Source organism: Anabrus simplex, chromosome 7, assembly GCF_040414725.1.
Source record: "Anabrus simplex isolate iqAnaSimp1 chromosome 7, ASM4041472v1, whole genome shotgun sequence".
Lineage (NCBI taxonomy): Eukaryota > Metazoa > Arthropoda > Insecta > Orthoptera > Tettigoniidae > Anabrus > Anabrus simplex.
In genome coordinates this window covers 236,097,234-236,113,501 of record NC_090271.1, presented here as the reverse complement: position 1 = coordinate 236,113,501, position 16,268 = coordinate 236,097,234, and the positions used below count along the sequence as shown (strand labels likewise).

At 39.5% G+C, this 16,268-nt stretch overlaps 1 protein-coding gene across 2 annotated transcripts in view; it reads left to right on the top strand.

The window, feature by feature from the left end:
* Positions 1-3,627: 3,627 nt before the first annotated feature.
* LOC136877077 (uncharacterized) overlaps positions 3,628-16,268 on the top strand; it is a 52,109-nt gene continuing 39,468 nt past the window's right edge. Inside the window, exon 1 of one of the 2 annotated variants that reach the window (XM_067150894.2) lies at positions 3,628-3,806. The gene's annotated coding sequence lies outside the window, so the exon portion shown is untranslated. Of the gene's footprint in view, positions 3,807-9,917; positions 10,027-16,268 lie in introns of those variants that run through there. The other variant, XM_067150893.2, reaches the window with a different exon arrangement.

The following is a 16,268-nucleotide window of genomic DNA, read 5'->3' as shown; positions in this document are numbered from 1 at the left end:
GTCTCCGATTTCTTCCCATGTATTAAACATGAAGCTCAGCTTGCATGGCACACACAATGGCATCTATCAGCTAGTACGAAAGGACAATACTATTATCAATTGCAACCTAACATCCCAATAAAACCGTGGTTTGCAAACGGTAAGTACACGCGACGTCACATTACTAACATTATTAGATTACGTTTCAATCATTCGCTAACCCCTGTGTACCTACACTGTTTTCATATCAAGAATGACTCAGCTTGTTCCTGTGGACATAATTATGGAGACAGCGACCACTTATTTTTCCAATGCTCCCAATACGCACGACACCAGGAAATTTTAATGCGGAAATTAATTAGATTACACGTACCTTTGCCTACTCGTCTTTCAGTCTTGCTATCACAACCTTCGTCACACATCATCACTATTCTTAACGAGTATATTGACAACACTCAAATCAAATTGTAATTACACTATAGAAATTCAGTTGTTTTTCCGGAATGCTGAGAAGTGGCACTTCTATACATTCCCGGAGAGTGTATCACGACCCTAGCGTTTCACTCTTGTTACATCCTTGCTTGCTTGTTGTTTTAAGGGGCCTAACATCGAAGGTCATCGGCCCCTTGTTACATCCTAGTTAAGTGTTTTTTTAGTTTTGTTTTTGCTAAAGTCCATAAGGATCCCTATGTATTCCAAAAGTTCCTAAAGTGTAATATTTTGTATGGCTTTACTCACAAAGAACAGAATAGTGTTTTTTCTTATTGCATATAACCCAGTATACTTGTGTCTAAAAAAGGGTTATTTCTGATGTGAGTGTATCGTAAAGTGACTCAAGTGAAATATTAAGTAGGACTTGTGACTGGGAAATAGTGGTCTTAATCCCAAACCTACCTCCTCAAGAAAAGAAAAGAAAAGAAGTAAATATACTTCTAGGGGCAGGTGGGTTGGTCCCTGGCAGGCGTAATGAACACATCTGTCCTCCAGAATTGTTTCTAGGTAAGAACAGCAGCTTTGCAACTAACATATTATGTTACAATCTTTGTGGGGCGGACTCTATATTACTACCATTATCTTTTAATTAAAATGCTTACACTAGCCGAGGTGTTACTGTCTAACTTTAGTATGTTATGTCCTTTCACTCTGAACTAAAAGTGTTTCACTTAACAGAACAACACGAGTTTCTTTAAATTGCAAAATATTACAGTTCATGCTTTTTGTTTACATAATATACTTTTACAGTTCCATTGCAAAATATTCATAGTTTAGAAGGTACTTTACTTAATTAGAAGTTTGTAATTGACTATTGCCTATGATATTAATATCATCTATTTTTTTAAATTTTTATTAAATTCATCCATTATGTGTTCTTGTCCAAAAGTTCTATTATATTGTCAATTTATGTTGTGATTTCAATTAAGTCCACTTCATTTTGCTGTTTAATTTACATTACTTAACTTTGCTGAAGTGCTTTCTTGACCGCTCCTTGTCTCCATTGATTGAGGTTTATTTTCTGTCTGGGGACTTCTTAGATATTCAAATATGCTGCCCTGTCATTATTTCATCCTTGAGTTGCTTTCGGGAGGACATTTCACAATGGCTGTGAATTTACGTTGTTTTTTCTTTGGTTTAGTTTTCCTCAATTCCCGTTCAGTGGGATTGCTTTGTAAATGTAAAAATTGCTGTGGAAATACCAGTGGATTGAATTCACTTTCTGATTATCCTTGTCCTGCTACTTCTTCATTATAAAACTTATTTTCTGTACACATGACCTTGCTGTATTTGCTCTCTGCAACCAAGTGCACCTGTAGGGTGATTTTCAGAATTGTGAATACACTTAACTAGGGTTTGTTTCATGATCAAGAGCATATTTGCTACAGCGTGATACTCTTGACCTATAATTATTATTTAAATATCCATATAGTTGGCATTTGTGACATCTTATTGGAGCAAAAATAAAAGCTTGAACCTCCAGATATGCATTACCTTTTAAACAGTGGAATTAGGCTGGCAACAGGAGCTTTCCATACTAGCTCCATTCCCAGCCTACTCGCTGAAACTGGAGTTCCATCTTTACGAATAAGGAGGCAGCAGTTACTCCTCATGTATGCTGCCAAAATTTGTGAAATGCTGCAGCATGCAAGCTGTCAATGCATTTTTAATACCCAATAGCATCAGAGGTACCAAGACCGGCCGAATGCCACACGGCCAGTTGGGTTTCGAATTGATAGCTTTTATAATACCAATATTGGTATTATAAATTTACTCATTCGGGACAAATATTTCAGATTCCCTATGGGAATCGACATCTATATCATTTGATAGCTTTTGTCATGAATTAAATATAGATATTGGTGGTTGTCTTGAACAGACTTTAAGTGAGGTACCTCCGTGGTTGGTTCCGCGACCGGATATATGTCTAGATGTACTCCGTGGACCCAAGGTGAACACAGATTCCTCCGTTCATCGGAGGTATTTCTAGGACTTCGTTCACCAGTATCCGGCCACGAGATATATCTTCATGGACGGTTCTAAAATCATACAAAATGTTCGTTGTCCTTTCATCACTGATATGAGCATGAAGATCTCTCTTTCAAGTGTATGTAGTATGTATACTGTGGGGCCTTATGCCATCTTACAAGCTCTGCACTTTGCACTGGGTGACGAAAGAAACCATTTTCTCATGTGTACCGACTCGTTAAGTTCTCTGCAGTCTGTTGAAATCTGTTTCTCGCAACACCCGCTGATGCAGCAGATTCATGACCTTCTAGCCAGGTTAAGTGATGCTGGCACCAGAATCACTTTCGCAAGGGTTCCAAGCCACGTTGGGATTGTGGGAAATGAACTTGCAGATGAAGCTGCAAAGGAAGCGATACTTTTACCTCCAAGACCTATGAATGTACCTGCCAAAGATATGTTCTCAGCTATGTCGAACCATCTTGGCGTTCTGGGAATCATAGTGGCTAGCTATCTGAACTCCCAACAAGCTGAGAGCAATTAAGAAGATAACCACCGTGTGGTGGTCCTCTTTCTGGCCTTCATGAAGAGAGGCCATAGTATTGTGTAGGCTAAGGATAGGTCATGGACGATCTTCGCACGACACCCCCCCCCCCCCCCCAGTGTGTTCTTGTGGTGCTGAGTTCACCGTGGCTCACATCCTCACAGAGTGCGCCAATCTCTCTGGCCTAAGACGGAGCCTCGGCCTGCAGGAAACACTCAAGCACATATTAGTCGATGACGCGACTACTGCTGATCTCGTCATCTGCTTTACGTGCGACAGTGGATTATTGAAGGGTATGTAAATTGTAAGTGTTCTGTTAATCAGGGAACTCGCATTCCCTTTTGATTTGTTAGTGAACTTTTCAGCTTATTTGTTTTATTTTGTACTTCGTTTCGAAATTCCTTTGTTGAATAAATTTAAAAAAATATATATATTTTTTTTCCATTCAATTTGTTCAGAGAGGATGATTACCTAGTTATACTTCCTCCTAAAATAAAAATCACCACCACCACCACAACCACAAGTGATATCAATATCATCTTTGTATAGTCGTGTGAGAAATATTTGTGTTTAATAATGACAAGTTCCATCTCTGTGATGAAACAAGAAAGCAGGTTTCAGCTCAACCTCGTTTTATTTCAGGAGTTTGACAAAATCTACTAAACCACTGAAAGAAGACAAACCATTGCCTCCAAGGAGATCACCGGCCGTCAGAAGAGCATCCATACGGAATGCATCTAAGGCCGTGGAGAATCTCTCCCCCATCCTGCCGAGCAAACAAATGGAGCCTCTGCCAACCATTGAAGAATATGCAGAATCTGGTTTGGTGATGGCTTGTTCCTACTCTTCTCCTATCTCTCAAGAGAACCTCTCTCTTTTATCAAAGTAGTACTTCATCTCAGACTATAAGGTAACCAATAAAGTTCTGCTGAATTTTGTACATGTTGCCTACACTGTGTTCAGAGGGTAGATTGATAAGACAATTAAATTCAGTTGACTTATAAGATGACACCAGCAAATGCCTGTGTGTTTTTGTAGCTGTGTCAGGAAAGGACAGATTCCTGACTCAAAGGATACTCATAGTTTAGTGCTTGCTTGCCTGTCTACCTCCTTAGTATTATTAGTTGCCTTTTGCTGCCAGGGGACAGGAAGACTGGCAGGTGTTAAAAAAAAAAAAAAAAAAAAAAAAAAAAAAGGGTTACACTAGCTTCCACCTGAAATGATAACCAAAAGAACTATAAACCACCACTGCTCTGAGGACTGCTACCAGCTGGCCCAATGATCAGTGAAACTGGTATGTGTTTAACCTTCTGCCTAATATATTGTACTACCGGGCGAGTTGGCCGTGCGCGTTGAGGCACGCGGCTGTGAGCTTGCATCCGGGAGATAGTAGGTTCGAATCCCACTATCGGCAGCCCTGAAGATGGTTTTCCGTGGTTTCCCATTTTCACACCAGGCAAATGCTGGGGCTGTACCTTAATTAAGGCCACGGCCGCTTCCTTCCAACTCCTAGGCCTTTCCTGTCCCATCGTCGCCATAAGACCTATCTGTGTCGGAGCGACGTAAAGCCCCTAGCAAAAAAATATATCGTACTAAGTCTTACCAAAAGAAAAAAGATTGCATTTCGTCATATACCATACTAGGTCGTTCCTGTGTTTTATGAGCGTTTACCTCTGCCATCTCGTGGTGAATTTTAGAGTTAACTGGTGTCTCGCTTAGCACAGAGTATTTAGAAAAGATTGCTATGTATCTTAATGTTTAGTGATCTTTCTGTGGGAGTTTAAATGCCTTTGGAAATATGTGACACGCGTATTGTGGCAAGGTCACACTCGATTTAAGAAGGAATGGTAGCATGGTGAGCAGTGCGTCGTGTTACTGATGAGGAAATACCATACTTGCAGGACGAATGTGTTAATTTAGGAGGTTATACCAATGAAAGTGATAGCTACAGCAGTGGTGATAGTGATTTTGAAATAGAAAGCAAAGGATTTGAAGATGAGGAGTGTTAAATTCAGGAAGATGATGGACCTCCGCCAGCGAAGATGTCTCAACAAATTAGACCTACACTTGTACAATGGTCTAATTATTTGGATTATATCGCACCCAATCCCTTCATTTACTTGTAGGATCAAGTTGTTGGACTAGTTTTCACTGTATTTTGGAGAAGACTTTTTTCAAATTTTGGCAGACAATACAAACCAGTACGCAAAAATGAAGCAACAAAATAAAGAGGATCAAAAGTAGGAACCTAGAAGTATATAATATGTATTACAGTGAAAATAATCTTTTCACATGTAAATAACCCCTTAGAAATAAAAACAAAATTCTTGTATTTGAACTGTGAGTTAGATCTCTCTGATTGTTCAAATCACCCTCTATAAATTTTCCAAATTATTTTAACCTGTCAGAATTAATCTGCCCAATTTGGTTGGTGAAATATTCATTTTCCTTTGCCACAGTGTTACATGCATCACTCATAAAAATTACAGGTATTTAGGAGTAGTAATATTTATTACTGTTCAAACATTGGCTCTACAGATTTGGAGTTGTAAAGAGAAAAAAGACATGATATGGGATTTTGGGCTTATGCCGTGTCAAGAAAATAAGGTAAAATTCTTTACGTTTCACAGAGAACTGTGCTCTGCATCATCAGAAGAAAATCTCGGCTGTCCTCGAGAAAGCTTCTAAAACGTAAAGAATTTTACTTATTTTCTTGACAGGGCATAAGCCCAAAAGCCTATATCATGTCTATAAGTACAGGCCATGAAAGCATCAATGGAAACGAGAAAAAAGATGTCTGGAAAGTTGCATTTAATGGCCTCAAAGATCTGAGGGAGAGGATTAAGAAATGAATGAAAACCGAAGGCGTCATTCTGTCACAGAATAACACAAAGCCACTCACGAACTCCATTGTCCACCGTGATGTCCATCCATCCATTATCTAAAAGCTAAGCCTTGTCACTGCAGCTGCATCCCACGGTCTTCAGCAGTCCTTTTCATCGTAACATAGGGAGCAAAACCCAGCTGAGTGATTATGTTCCTAAGGTATGAGAGACGTGGTCTTCCTCTTGACTTCGTCCCTAGGACCTTTCCTTCAAAGACATTCTGGAGAAAGGTGTCATGTCGTAGGACGTGTCCAAGAAATTTAGCTTTCCTCTGCTCTATAGAATAAATTAAGGTCTGTTTCACATTAACGTCATTCAAGATTTGGATATTAGTCTTTTCTGTCCAACTCATCCCTGTCAGTCTTCTGCAGAACCACATTTCTGCAGCTTCTGGTATTGATTGTGCTTGTTTTCCTAAAGTCCAGGTCTTACAACTGTAAGTTAGCACACTCCAAACAAAGGTTTTAACAAATTTCTTCCTGGCTTCAATTCCTATGTGCTTATTTAACAATATACTTTTTCTGGTTTGAAACACTTGTTTTGCCATAACAATTATTCTTTTGACTCCTGTCAGGCACTGATTATCATTGGTTATAACACTTCCCAGATAACAAAATTCTTTAACCTGATCTATTTTCTCACAGCCTAATTTAATGTTTATTTTCACTTCAGTCTTCTTTTTTTGAACGACCATCATTTTTGTTTTCTTTGTGTTTATTTTTAGCCTGAACTTCTCTAATGTGTTGCTTAGTATACTAAGCATCCTAGTCATTTTGTGCTCTGAATCAGCTCTCAGTCCAATATCATCTGCTACATTTATCTCTTTGGTTTTTCCTTTTACTGTTCTAATAGCAAATTCTATGAAGATATTAGATAAGGTGATAATGGACAGCCTTGCTGCACTCCTCTTCTCATCCTTGCTTCTCTTGTTGTTCCATTCACCCTGTTGTATCAGGCATATTTCCTGACATTGCCCTTTCCAATTACATCTGAACAACATCTTACTTTCTTACTCCTTGGTGGTCCGGTCATCAGACGACCTCGGCTTCCTTGCAAACTTAGTCTTCTACACATCCTCACCATCTCCTCAGTCCAGTCATCTGACATGGGACTGCCAGACTCTTCTTTGGATGCCTTTCTTCCTTTACCCATTGCACTTACCACTTTAGCTGAGGCTACCACATTGGACTCTTTCTGTAGTCTACTTCTTTTTCCTTTTTTCATTGGGCCGAATATCTTCACATTTAGTTCTTCTGTATTATAATACCAGTATAGTTGGTCTGATATTAGACATTATAAATTTTCCAGGTAACTCATTCCTGGTGGCCAGTGTTTTGCCCCAGTGTGCTAATTTGGGCATGTCAGTTGGTAAATAGCACACCTACCAATATGCATGGCAAGTACGTACCATGGAGGCCACTACATAGGCTACTTGGAGCCACCGGCAGTGCCGTGCATTATGAGAGACTTTATCTCATTTTTCAAAAATTGATGCCTGCCTGGCCATCACATGATATAAATGTTGATTCCCATAGGGAACCTGAAATATTTGTCCCAAATGAGAAAATTTATCATACACCGCCAGTGGCTCCAAGTAGCCTACGTAGTGGCCTCCACAGTATGCACTAGCCATCCGTCTTGGTAGGTGTGCTATTTATCAACTGATGAGCCCAAATTAGCACACTGGGGTGAAACACTGGCAACCAGGAATGAGTTAGCAGGAAAATGTATAATGTCACATAGCGGACCAACTACACTGGTATTATACTTTTACTAATTTGGGACAAATATTTCAAGTTCCCTATGGGAATCAACATTTATATCTTCTATATTACCTTAGTTAATGCCTTGTCTCAATGGCTGTACATTAAAAACTGGTCTGATCATTATTTTGTAGAGTCATTTTTAATTTTATCATCCCAGGAGAGAGTTCAGTACTCTATATCTGCCTACACTTTGTTTTCTGGTGATGCATATGAACCTGTCTATTCTGGTTCTTCTTATCCTCACAGTTCACATGGACTTAAATTTTAGTTCACTGATCTCTGAACTGCTGTTTTAAACTCTCTGAAGCGCTCTTACATTTCATGCAGAAATTACAAGAGACAACATTCCGAGCTCTTGGTGATACTACAGAGGCATTGGAGAACGTCTTTGCTTCAAATTCCTGAGGATTCTACCACAGTAAAATCCTAGGTCTTCCATAGTGTTGGAGAAAGGCCAATTTATTCTTAGTGGGGCTATTTTTGATCTGCTAGGTATGTTTTATTTCATTTCTCTTTATTGGTTAAAATACAATGGAACTTTGTTGGTTACCTTTGCAGTATCCCTAATATTCCTTCTTCTATGTAGAGACTAGCTGTTTTAATATTCTAGAGAATAGTGTCAATATTATTAGAAACTCTGGGCTGTTGTATCATTTACTGATAGAGTTCTGCTAGTACTTTTGGGTGCAAGCATGTACATTTCAACTGGTATATACATATACAGCTCCAATGGTTGTAGATGAGGTGGAGCGATGATGGTATCTGTGGATGAGTATCGAAGTTAATTAACAAATCATAAAGTGATCACTCATTTTAACGGTTAAACTTTAATTAAAATTCCCTTGAAACATTCTAATAAATAACTTTGGGAATTGTACTTTTATACAGAACAGGCGGTAAAGGAATTCACAGAGGAATTTGGAAAGGGAATCACGATCCAAGGAGAGGAAATCAAAACACTGAGATTTCCTGATGATATTGTTATTTTGTCTGAGTCTGCAGAATATTTGGAGGAATTACTGAATGGTATGGACAGAGTCTTGGAGGAGGAGTGCAAGGTGAAAATCATTAAGTCCAAAACAAAAGGAATGGAGTACAGCTGAACAAAATCAGGTGATGTAGGAAATGTTCGATTAGGAAATTAAGTATTAAAGGAAGTAGATGAATATTGCTATTTCGGTAGTAAAATAACTAACGATGGCGAAAGTAAGGATGACATAAAATGCAGACTAGCACAAGCAAAGAAGGCCTTTCTTAAGAAAATAAATTTGCTCACTTCAAACATTGATATAGAAATTAGATGTTTCTGAAGACTTTCTTATGAAGCATGGCACTGTATGGAAGTGAAACATGGACGGTAACTAGCTGAGAAAGAAAGAGAATAGAAGCTTTTGAAATGTGGAGTTACGGAAGAATGCTGAAGGTGAGATGGATAGATCGAACTGGATAAATTTGATGAGAAGAAGAGACAGAATGATTGGGCACACCTGAAGAAATCCAGGACTTGTTCAATTGGTTTTTGAGGGAAGTGTAGGCGGGAAGAACGGTAGGGATAGACTAAGGTTTGAATATGACAAGCAGATTAGAGCAGATGTAGGATGTAGTAGTTAGGCAGAAATGAAAAGATTAGCACAGGCCAGGGTGGCATGGAGAGCTGCATCAAACTGGTGTATGTACAGATGACTCAAATAACAACAACAGCAGTAAGAAATGGAAATTGGAAGTGGATAGAAACTACCAATATGTTCATATAACAGTGGCTCATACCTTCTCCAGCTCATAGACAAGTCTTCTCAGATCTTGTCCTAGAGGTCTGCGCTTTCCTCTCGTGTCTTGAAGCAGAACACAAGAAGTTTGCAGTTGTTTTTCTAACATGCTGTTTCATGGTGCTGGTGAAAAGAGCAAGTGCTACTGTACAACCATCCTCTATTAACAGTAATGGACTAGTTGCAACAGTTGGAAGAATGAAGGTATCGGCCAAAGAAAGTGAAGGACCTTGAATGACATGAAAATGATACTCTGTACGACTTTCAAATCTAATACTATAAGGATGAGAAAAGAAAAAGGGAGGTTGGATAGGAAAGATGAAGGTGAGAGGCCTGTAAGACTCAACTCAGAGCCCCATGGGCTTTGTTTCTCCAAATATCTTCATTAAATAGCACATTTCACAAGTGTATTCAAGTTTCCTTCTCCTGTGAAAACTGTATTTGGAAATAATTTGTGAAATATTTCTTACGAGAATCCTATATTCATATTGTAGTGGAGCTTTATCCTGAATTCCTATCAAATGTACCAAAATTCCCATAGTTTAATAGTCTATATCAGCCATTCCCAAACTGTGGTCTGCGAACTCCTGGGGTCCACGATGATAATGCAAGGGGTCTGCAATAATAATGTAAGTTGTAAGTACTGTACTTAAAGAGTAAAATATTACTGTACACACAGTTCATAGACCATTATACTAAATTTTGGAATATATGTCTCACTGTTGTATAACTTATGAACAGTAATTCGTGGCTGATAAATGGTACAATTTCAATATATAAGAGAGTATTCACCATTAATCAAAGGAAACACAGCACCAGTTTTCTGCCCTGTGAAGAATGAAATTTACGGAACCACTTGTCATTTACTAAATGATCTGCACAGAGAGATTGATGTCATCTAGACCAGGGTTTCCTAAACATTTTGTGTCTGAGGTCCCTTTAACATATCACATTCATGTTCAGCGATCCCCTTGCCACAAAATATAATACTGAATTCAGTGGGGGGGAATTTTATAATGTTAACACTTTTGACTGTATATGTATAATTTAGGACTAATATGTACTTTTCTTTAAATTTAACCTCATTTACATAATGATACATAGAAATTATGAAACATTGTGACACTTGGCTAATAAGTGAGAATATTATTGGGAACTGAAAGAAGAGTTGTGATAAATAATTGATTACACACATTAATTAACATACTCAGTGGCGGTGGGCTCTCAGGAGCACATGAGCACGTGAACACCCAGTTTTAATACATCTTTACGCATTCATGGATAATTTAAAACGTTCCTTTCTTTCAACCTGATTTTGACAATCCATCGAAAGCATTTGACTCATATCTAAGCTCCATTACACCGACAGTTGTTCGTTTTGATTGACAGTGCAGCGAGCACACTGGATAATGCACTATTGTGCTGAAGACTATATGCATGCCCAAAGCAGATGACATCATGGTTTATGCACTGATATTCCCATTAGCGAGGAGCGTGGTAAGGTACGTGCCTTACCGTCTAGAGCCACCCTCAAACCAGTGGCAGTATTACAGTTGACCATAAGTGTCCGCCACCTCCCCTATTACGGTTAACCACAGCCTCCCAGGACCTACTATTGCATCACATTACCAGCAGATTTCGCTAGTAATTCTGAATAGGCATTTTCTAGCTCATTGTGAACAGGTGTTCGTTATCGCGGGAAGAATTTTGCTTTACCTTGTGACTGGAAAATGTTTTCAAGTGAAATTTATTTGAGTGTTGTGCTTTCCTTCTCTGTTTGTATGGTTTGTAACCATGGTATTCTTTGTGCAAGAAAAAAATGAATTCAGTTCAGGTAACCAGCGAAATATTAACCTCAGGATAAGTTAGAAATTAAAAGGCTTGGACCGGACAGACCAGATTTGATTATCGAAAAAGTTACAAAAACTGACAAACGCGAGTATAAGCATAACTTTAAGAGAGAAATGTATGAGACACGCAAGTGGCTCTGTGGATGTAAATCTAGGGATGCACGTTTCTGTTTGTCCTGTTTATTGTTTAATAAAAAAAGAAATGTATGGAATTCAGCTGGGTGCACAGACCTTAATCATTTGAGTGGAAAAATAAATAAACACGAAAATTCTCATGCACACAAAAACGTGAGTATTGAATTCTCTATGCTATGGTTCATTTCACGTTAAGAAAACAGTATTGCTTCTATGACAGCAGGGTTGCCATATCGAACGGCTCTGTGCAACACAATCACGGGGAAACGGCGGCACATAAATCTGTGAAATTCAATATTTAACTTCAAGATAACAAGCGGAATAAACTAAGCTGAAAATAATTTGTATAAACTAAAGGGGACGGGGAGTTTACAGGGGCTATTTTTGGTTTGTACAGAATCAGAGGTAAACTACGGCACATAAAATACCTCGGCATTGAAGTGTATGGTAAATCGGCGGAGAAAATAGACAAATAATATTTTTATGAGCTCGAAGGGTGAAGGATGCATATAATAAATTTCTCCAGACAGGCTGAGTGGCTCAGACGGTTGAGGCACTGGCCTTCTGACCCCAACTTGGCAGGTTTGATCCTGGCTCAGTCCGGTGCTATATGAAGGCGCTCAAATACTTCAGCCTCATGTCGTTAGATTTCCTGGCATGCAAAAAGTCCTGCCGGACAAAATTCCGGCACCTCAACGTTTCCGAAATCCGTAAAAGTAGTTAAGAGGACATAAAACTATTATTATGATTATTATTATTAATATTATTATACACCACAGCATCAAAATCTTCAGTAACAACTTCTGAACAGTACGAAAATAATACAACACACACACACTTACTATGCAATATACAGGTAAGGTAAGGTAAGGTAAGGTAAGGTTTCTGCCATTAGACAACTTTATGGTCTCACTCAACAGAAGATTATTATAACAGAAGACAATTACGCACTGATTTACAGCCTAAAAACACACATGCAATAAAGAAACATTGTACGTGATTTCACTACAGAAGTGAGCTGCCCGCGGTTCACAGATGCTTGTACCAGAGCAACATAGAAGGCAAATGAAGCAAGGCAATGAAGCGATGGCTGTTCCCGCCATTGTACATCCTCCCTACGAATGTATTTATGAAAAATAACATACATACATACATACATTATCATTATAGACTGTTATGCCTTTCAGCGTTCAGTCTGCAAGCCTCTGAGAATTTACTAAACGTCGCCACAATCCTCGATTTGCAACTAGTCTTGTGGCCTCATTTAGTTCTATACCTCTTATCTTTAAATCGTTAGAAACAGAGTCTAACCATCGTCGTCTCGGTCTCCCTCTACTTCTCTTACCCTCCATAACACAGTCCAGTATTCTCCTAGGTAACCTATCCTCCTCCATTCGCCTCACATGACCCCACCACCAAAGCCGGTTTATGCGTACAGCTTCATCCATCGAGTTCATTCCTAAATTAGCCTTTATCTCCTCACTCCGAGTTCCCTCCTGCCATTGTTCCCACCTGTTTGTACCAGCAATCATTCTTGCTACTTTCATGTCTGTTACTTCTAACTTACGAATAAGATATCCTGAGTCCACCCAGCTTTCGCTCCCGTAAAGCAAAGTTGGTCTGAAAACAGACCAATGTAAAGATAGTTTCATCTGGGAGCTGACTTCCTTCTTACAGAATACTGCTGATCGCAACTGCGAGCTTACTGCATTAGCTTTACTACACCTTGATTCAATCTCACTTACTATATTACCATCCTGGGAAAACACACAACCTAAATACTTGAAATTATCGACCTGTTCTAGCTTTGTATCACCAATCTGACATTCAATTCTGTTGAATTTCTTACCTACTGACATCAATTTAGTCTTCGAGAGACTAATTTTCATACCATACTCATTGCACGTATTTTCAAGTTCCAAGATGTTAGACTGCAGGCTTTCGGCACAGTCTGCCATTAAGACCAAGTCGTCAGCATAGGCCAAACTGCTTACTACATTTCCACCTAACTGAATCTCTCGCTGCCATTTTATACCTTTCAGCATATGATCCATGTAAACTACAAACAGCAAAGGTGAAAGATTACAGCCTTGTCTAACTCCTGTAAGTACCCTGAACCAAGAACTCATTCTACCATCAATTCTCACTGAAGCCCAATTGTCAACATAAACACAACTGCCTATTCCTCTCGTAGCATTTTTCAATTACCTGGCGCATACTGAAAATCTGATCCTGACAGCCTCTCTGTGGTCTGAAACCACACTGGTTTTCATCCAACTTCCTCTCAACGACTGATCGCACCCTCCCTTCCAAGATGCCAGTGAATACTTTGCCTGGTATACTAATCAATGAGATACCTCGATAGTTGTTGCAATCCTTCCTGTTCCCTTGCTTATAGATAGGTGCAATTACTGCTTTTGTCCAATCTGAAGGTACCTTACCAACACTCCACGCTAATTTTACTACTCTATGAAGCCATTTCATCCCTGCCTTCCCACTATACTTAACCATTTCAGGTCTAATTTCATCTATTCCCACTGCCTTATGACAATGGAGTTTATTTACTATCCTTTCCACTTCCTCAAGCATAATTTCACCAACATCATTTTCCTTCTCCCCATGAGCTTGGCTGTTTGCAACACCACCATGATGATTTCCTTTTACATTGAGAAGATGTTCAAAATATTCCCTCCACCTCTCCAGTGATTCCCTGGGATCTATTATGAGTTTACCTGAATTACTCAACACACTGTTCATTTCCTTTTTCCCTCCCTTCCTAAGATTCTTTATTACTGTCCAGAAAGGTTTCCCTGATGCTTGACCTAGCCTTTCCACGTTATTACCAAAATCTTCCCAAAACTTCTTTTTGGATTCAACAACTATTTGTTTCGCTCTGTTTTTTTCATCTACGTACCAATCCCTGTCTGCCTCGGCCCTTGTTCGGAGCCATTTCTGATAAGCCTTCTTTTTACGTTTACAGGCTGCTCTCACTTCATCATTCCACCAAGATGTTCGCCTTTTCCCATCTTTACACACAGTTGTTCCTAGGCATTCCCTTGCTGTTTCTACTACAGCATCCCTGTATGCCATCCATTCACTTTCTATATCCTGAACCTGCTTACTGTCTACTGTTCGAAACTTCTCACTAATCATATCCATGTACTTCTGTCTAATTTCTTCGTCCTGGAGATTTTCTACCCTTAATCGTTTGCAGACAGATTTCACTTTCTCTACCCTAGGCCTAGAGATACTTAGTTCACTACAGATCAGATAATGGTCTGTATCATCGAAAAATCCCCGGAAAACTCGTACATTCCTAAGAGATTTCCTGAATTCGAAGTCTGGTAAGATATAGTCTATTATGGACCTGGTACCCCTAGCCTCCCATGTGTACCGGTGAATAGCCTTATGCTTGAAGAATGTATTCGTAACAGCTAAACCCATACTAGCACAGAAGTCCAGCAAACGCTTCCCATTCCCATTAGCTTCCATATCTTCCCCACATTTACCAATCACCCTTTCGTATCCTTCAGTTCTATTCCCAACTCTCGCATTGAAATCGCCCATTAGCACTATTCTATCCTTGCTGTTGACTCTGACCACGATGTCACTCAATGCTTCATAAAACTTGTCAACTTCATCCTCATCTGCACCCTCACATGGTGAATACACGGACACAATTATTGTCCTAATTCCTCCAACTGACAAATCTACCCACATCATTCGCTCATTTACGTGCCTAACAGAAACTATGTTGCGTGCAATGGTATTCCTGATAAAGAGCCCTACCCCAGACTCTGCCCTTCCCTTTCTAACACCCGTCAAGTACACTTTATAATCTCCTATCTCTTCCTCCTTATCTCCCCTTACCCGAATATCACTTACTCCTAGCACATCCAGATGCATCCTCTTTGCTGACTGAGCCAGTTCTACCTTCTTTCTTCCATAAGCCCCATTAATATTGATAGCTCCCCATCGAATTCCATTTCGTTCGCCAAGTTGTTTCCAAGGAGTCCCTCGCCTGTCAAATGGGAGTGGGACTCCATTACTCCCATAGGTCCGAGGCTTGCTTAAAGTGTTCTGAGCTCGGTAAATTCATGAAGCAGGATGCTGCCCTACTTGCACATAGTCCAAGTGAGGATCCCTCCTCTAACGGGTTATGGACCACCGGTGAATTTTATAGTCCTAGCCGACTGAGCACAAGGAGGGCCACGACTCAGAATATGTCCGAGATGCCCACTCCCATTCCATAGCAACTGGTATCCCGACTCTCAGGACCACTTACTAGGCCACTCAGCCGTTGCCCATGGTTCACGAACTAGGACGTGACTACAGTAACCCACAAACATGAACCATGTTATATAATTCTTTTAATATCTCACGGGCAAAAATGGCTCATCCTTTTTATCTATCTTTCATAATACATTACAAAGTACAGTATAATATCCCTTAATCACGAGGAATTATGGGTGTCTCAGAGGGGGTATGTTCACTCGTTGTAGGTCCATAAGAGCAATACTGTTTTCTTAATGTGGAATGAGCCATTGTGTTGTTTATAATTAATTTCCAAGATAAGAATAATTAACGTGTGATACAGTAGAACCCTGATTAAGCAAGATAATGTGGAGACTATCGGGGTCAATTAGGAAACGATTATTTTTAAAACAATTGATCGATAAATGCGGTACATATTATTTCTATGCTTCTCGTCATAACCAGGTGAACTTCATCTTATTTAAAAACCAAGAATAGTACTTGCATCCTTCAATGTTCGCAGTGCAGTAAAGTTATTATGAATTTTACTTTTGTTCTACGTTAACACAGCCGGTCCCGCAGTGTAGGAGTAGCGCACCTGCCTCTTACCCGGATGGTCCGGGTTCGATTCC